This window comes from Galleria mellonella, unplaced genomic scaffold (genome assembly GCF_026898425.1).
Source record: "Galleria mellonella isolate WM207_F2 unplaced genomic scaffold, CSIRO_AGI_GalMel_v1 utg284, whole genome shotgun sequence".
Classification (NCBI taxonomy): Eukaryota; Metazoa; Arthropoda; class Insecta; order Lepidoptera; family Pyralidae; genus Galleria; species Galleria mellonella.
Genome location: NW_026442065.1, coordinates 498,059 through 504,620, shown reverse-complemented (window position 1 = coordinate 504,620; position 6,562 = coordinate 498,059). Strand labels below are relative to the sequence as shown.

The following is a 6,562-nucleotide window of genomic DNA, read 5'->3' as shown; positions in this document are numbered from 1 at the left end:
ATGAAGTGATGAACGTTTGACGTAATCTCTCTGCAATGCCGGTTTGTGTTCTTAGTGAAATCGTAGATAAGTCTCGTGGAGAGGAACGTGGGGTATTTGGAGATGTGTAAGGAAAAATTTAGATACTTGAATTTGATGGTCATCATCAATGGTATAGCGATTTAACACACCGCCTCAGTTTCTGATGGTCGAGGATTCTAATCCCACTCAATACAAACATTTATTTTCATGATTATGCTTGTTTGTTAATTGAAACAAGCGTACACTAACTAAATATAAAGAATTTATACGTATTTAAAATAAACTATAGCCCATGTTACGCACTCATATTGTAGCTGATGAAAAATGCAAGGATTTTTAAAGTGAATTGAATAGTTTATCCGTTAAAAAAAAAAAACAATAAAATTTTTCTTTTATTTGATTGTTTGTTTGTAATATTCTTATAAACAGACGTATCAATTTAGATTATCGCTTTTAATTAACGTAATTCATTAACAGAGATTTAAAGAGAAACTGTTAAATTTCTTGCGAGCTCTTCTCGACAGATAATATTCTGAATTCTTGCAGTAGTATTAAAAAGTGACGATTTAAATCTGCTCGCAAACAAGGCTATTTGAATAAAGATGATTTTAATTTAAATGTAAATTAAAAGCAAATTTAGTATAATAGATATATATATACTCAGACACATAATGTCTGAACATACTCGAATGTTGACATACTTATAGATAAGAACTGTTCCTTGTGTTGAGTGCATAACGACAATTAAACATGATTTCAGTAAAAGTATGATATATTTATTGCGAATTCGTAAAAATAAAGCAATAAATCTTTACTGTCATATCGATTTCTTATTAATTTGGTCAAAATTAAAGATAGTTTTATAGAACCAAAGTAAGACTTTGTACAAAAATCGATTGCTTGGGTACCATTCGTGTTTCAACCGTGAAGCAGTTGTTTGCATGGCTGTGTTTCAGTTTGAAGGGTGGGATATGGCGTGAATTTACTGGGTACAGAGGAATAACACCTGAGTCCTCAGGAATGGCAACGCATGGGGGGTATCGTGGGCGAAACAGTATACTCTATTATGTCCATGGTACTGCTCATGTGTATAGGCGACGGTTACCACTTTCCATCAGGTGGGCCGTCAGCTTGTTTGCCATTCTAAGTTGTATAAAAAAAAATCTACTATTATCATGTTAGCTTCAAACAGGACAGTCTGAGCTGATCTCGAGCATTGACAGTAATTTATTGTCTTTTTTTGTCATTGTAAAATTAAAAACAAGATTATGTAGGCCTTTTCCCATTGCCTGTACCTTACAAGACTTTAAAATAACCGGAGGTATTCTATACATACATATCTGTCACACCTGTCTCCCATTGGGATAGGCAGAGACAATGGAACGCCAAATACTCGAAAGAGGTTTGTTTAAATCAAAAACACATTAAAGCATTTGGCGTTCCATTGTTTCTGCCTACCCCATTGGGAGATAGACAAGATACATACATATATATATGAATGTAAAGATATTCAAAATAAAAACGGAATAATCTCATATTACATACAGATATCATTTACATTAAGAAATCGGCTAAAAATCACCTTATCTCCTCATAAAGTGGTGATGGAACAACTGGGAAAATGTTCTTACAAGCACATTCCGTTGAATAATGAGATCTTACAATGTTGTGGATGCCACTATCTCTTAAGTAGTAGTGCTTAAGTGCGGACAGTAGAGGGCGCTTACACGGCGCGCAGGCTGACGGATAGAACGCATCCGTCATGGTCTCCCGCACGCATGGCGTACGCACCGTCGCATAAAACTATGGATATGTCATTAGGGTATTGTTATAGACTTTTTTCTACCGACTTCAAAAAGAAGATTCTATATTTGGTTGCATTTTTTATGTCTGTTACCTCATAACTCCGTCAGTTGTAAACCGGCTTAAAAAGAAATATATTTTTTTTATCTAAAAAAGATAACCTACTTACAAATAGACTTAGGAATTTAATCAAAATTGGTTAAATAGTTTCGTTTGGAAATCAAAATACAATTGAAGTCGGTCTTTTTTTTTGTAGAATACAATATTATACAAATACTCAGAGAAAAGCGGGTCAACTTTTCATACAATTTTGCATCATAAATAGTTATGATTGGCTCCTTCAAAACTTCTATATTTATTTTGTCTTATAAATTCCTCTATACCCTGTAAATGCACCACCATATCCCACCCTTCAAACCGAAACACAGCCATGCAAACACAACTGCTTCACGGTAGAAACACGAATGGATTCATGGATTCATCCCCATCTATCATTCACTGGCACCCAGCATAGGGCATTGCATTACTTTATCATTAGGAAAGAGAAAACCAAGGTATTTCTCTGAAAATAGAGAAACGGAAAGAGTATTCCATTTCTTAGCAGTTCGCTTATGTACGATAAGACAGTTTGCTTCATGCAGATCAGTGGAATTTTTACAACGCAACGATGAATTCCTGGTGTTAAACGTTTAGTTTGATAGTAGCTGAGAGAAAAGATGTCAAAATTGATTTAAGACCACATTTGTATTGTAACATGTGCGTGTTTCAACCGTGAAGCAGTTGTTTGCATGGCTGTGTTTCGGTTTGAAGGGTGGGATATGGCGTGAATTTACTGGGTACAGAGGAATAACACCTGAGTCCTCAGGAATGGCAACGCATGGGGGGTATCATGGGCGAAACAGTATACTCTGCTATGTCCATGGTACTGCTCATGTCTATAGGCGACGGTTACCACTTTCCATCAGGTGGGCCGTCAGCTTGTTTGCCATTCTAAGTTGTATAAAAAAAAAAGAATAGTGTATTTCCACTTCTTCCACTCCAAGACAATTTAAATTAAAGAAATTAGTCGAAAAAAGCACAATACACCATTCTGTAACGTCTATGGTGCTATCCCTGTCTATAGATGACGGTAACCACTATCTAACAGCTTTTTCACCATACCATAAGAGAAAGGAAACTCGAAAATAATATATACCATTAGAAATAACAGACTTTAATCTTTCCATTCAATAAATTCAGATAGTATTATAAATCACTAAGCTTAGCATCCAATGGTTATTAGCTTCGTACATCCGATGCACCATCTAATGCGATAAAGACATCTCTAATAGCATGGGGATGCGCCATCCAAATAGGGCTGCCACGCGCGGTCATTGCCTAAAAATTAGAAATTCAAAATATTGTCCAGATTGTCTGTAAGAGATTGCTTCTAGCGATAAGGCCGCCTTTTGTATATGCACATTCTGTATAAATACTCCTTGTATACATCTCTATTGTGCGCAATAGTTTATTATTATTTATTATTAATCCAACGCAATACATTAAAAAAAAAAACCTGATTTTAGAATTTTAAATTTTTACCCGAACATATACCAAATTTTCAATATATCGGGGACACTGTCCCCGATTAACCATCTAATAGTATTAGATTCCAAAATTAATAGAATCCAAATAAAAATCAGCTTCAGCTATGAAACTGCAACATACCAGAGGATTTACCAGAGGGAGACTTTGTACAAAAATCGATTGCTTGGTTACCTCTGTTCCATTCGTGTTTCAACCGTGAAGCAGTTGTCTGCATGGCTGTGTTTCGGTTTGAAGGGTGAGATATGGCGTGAATTTACAGGGTACAGAGGAATAACACCTGAGTCCTCAGGTTTCCATTTTATATTCTTGTAAAATTGTTTATCACAAACAATCCTGTTATGATATCTACCTGAATTTTAACATCGTATCAATCTTCCTTCTTATAAAATAAATAATAACAGGGCTCACACAAAATGTCAGTTTGTCGTAATTTGAGAGAATAAATTGAATTAAACCGAACCGGCTGCCAACCCTAGGGAGGGCTGCCCTGGGACATAAGGACGGGACGTCACTCATTTGCCAAATTGACCGGGATTATAGAATTTTTTGTACTGCTCATGTGCAGTGAATAATGGGTTTTATTGCCGCCTGCAAGCGTCCAATGTGAGATAATTATTTTTATTCCGCGTCTGGTGTATGGAGTAAGCTGGGAGCTACTAATATGTAATGCCAGTGATAATAAATTTTATTCTGATAGCGACATTTTATCATTGTTACTATTTAATTACACTCGCTGTTACAATTGTTATCTTAACTAAATAGCATTGAGTTTATTTTCAGTTGTCTATATTTGCATCTGTGTAATCTATAATATAAAAATGAATAGCTAAATGTGTTGCTAAGCGCATATCACGAGAACAGCTGAACCGATTTCCCTAATTATTTTTTAGAATATTCCTTGAAGTACAAGATTTTTTTTTATACAACTTAGAATGGCAAACAAGCTGACGGTCCACCTGATGGAAAGTGGTAACCGTCGCCTATAGACATGAGCAGTACCATGGACATAACAGAGTATACTGTTTTCCTCAGGAATGGCAACGCATGGGGGGTATCATGGGCGAAACAGTATACTCCGTTATGTCCATGGTACAGCTCATGTCTATAGGCGACGGTTACCACTTTCCATCAGGTGGGCCGTCAGCTTGTTTGCCATTTTAAGTTTTATAAAAAAAATTGTCAATATTTATACGATGGTAACATTAGTCAAACACAAATTGTAATTGTAATCTTACACGTACGTAGTCTAAGGCGATAACTTAAATACGTAATAAATTTGAGATTGACATTTTAGGCAATAAAAATCAGGTATGTGAATACTATTCACCACCAATCGCGTCGCGGAAAGAATTCGGAATTTCTTCTCAGACATCGCGTTAAATTCCCATAGTATTTTTAAAATATCTGCCAACGAACATAAAGTTAAAAACCAACTAACGTCTAATCTTGTCACAATTGATGTCACCTTTGAAATGTGAACTTGTGTATCAAAAAATGTTTAGTCCGCATTGCTCCAAATTAAGCCAAGATTAAAGTGGGTTTTAAAACTCTGTCATTGTCAAAGATTCAGTTGTTGTTAATTGTAAGATTAGATATTAAATTACTTTATTACCTCTATTATATAATGTCGCGGTAAGATTAGAACCTGCGTCATTGCTGCAGTGATGATTACGTTTCTGTTTACCAACCATTACTCATTCCTGGTGCAAAACCATGTTGATTTTGCACCAGCAATACTTAGTGATATCTATTGCTATCTAATATGAAATGTATAAAAAGCTTCTTGATTGGTAACTCCGTACGGACAAACGCAGTGTAGGACGACCCTCCACTAGATGGTGTGATGACCTCAAATGCAATGCAGGTCAGTGGATGCAGGTAGCTCAAAAGCGTTTCTTATAACAGTCCAGCAGTGGACGGATGATGGCTGAAATGATGATAATGAAATGATATCATCATTATTAGATGTCTCTCTCTCCGTCTTTCTTATTTCATTCTTTCTCCCTCTCTCGCTTCTAGAATGCGCAGGAATATCGCATAACATACAATAAATAATAGAGACGAATTGGGAATCTTCTGCTTTTTTTAATCGCTTAAAAATAAAAATTAATTGTACCATGTTGTCTATTAACTTGAGGTCAAACTGTAAACAAACGTAACAAAAACTGTAATCAGTCAAACTGTAATGAAACCATTTCATAATAAAAAAAAAATAACAATAAATATTTATGGCACAAGCTAATGCAAAACGTTAAAAATATAGTTTATTATTTATAAAATTAATAAAGTAAAATTAATTTATGCACGAATAATTATTAATCCCCTTCTATCTGTTCTCCTTTAACCAAAGGTTGTCTGTAAGAGATTGCCCTAGCGATAAGACCGCCTTTTGTACCTTTATATGTATATTTCAATCTGTATTTATGTTACTGTATTTCACTTTAATTATTCACTTGTCATTGTATATTTTTGTGTATGGTGCAATAAAGAGTTAAATAAATAAATAAATAAAATTAAACAGCGAATACGTATATAGTATTTATTTACCTGTGTAAAATAAACACTTTAATGCGAGTGCTTGTGACTATGCGGATTCAAACTACAAATGTAGCATCCAAAAATAAAGTTACCGGGCGCGTTACAGTCCTCTGTCGTAAAGTACTCCTCCCACAACCCTTGGAACTCGATCCAGGACACGGTGCATTTCCCTTTGGACATCTTCTTGAATGCCTCTACAGATTCCTGCTTATCTAATCCGAAAGATTCATAAACAGATGCGAACTCCTCGCAATCTATCACACCGTCACCATTCGAGTCTTCCAACTGGAATATTAACTTGCAATAAAGGTTTTGCCATTCAGAAGCCGACGATGGATTCTTGGCGTACCCATTCCACATCGACACCCACTCGTCAACGGACAACCTCATCATTGTCATCCAAATCAGCACGATTCTGTAAACCGTTCCATATCTTGAGCATTATGTCTTCAATCTCCTTATATTTTGATTCGCCATCTTTCCAACCTCGAAGCCTAGATATATTGTCTATTGCCAATAAAAAGTCTTTCTTGTCTACGACTCCACTTCGGTTGGTATCCAGAAAAGCGTTGAAGACGTGGAGAAGCTTTTTTCTCCTAAACTCTGACACCAT

The 6,562-nt window shown here is 35.6% G+C and overlaps 1 pseudogene; it reads right to left on the bottom strand.

Moving 5' to 3' along the window:
- Positions 1 to 5,845: 5,845 nt before the first annotated feature.
- Positions 5,846 to 6,562, bottom strand: LOC113510341 (calexcitin-2-like; annotated as a pseudogene).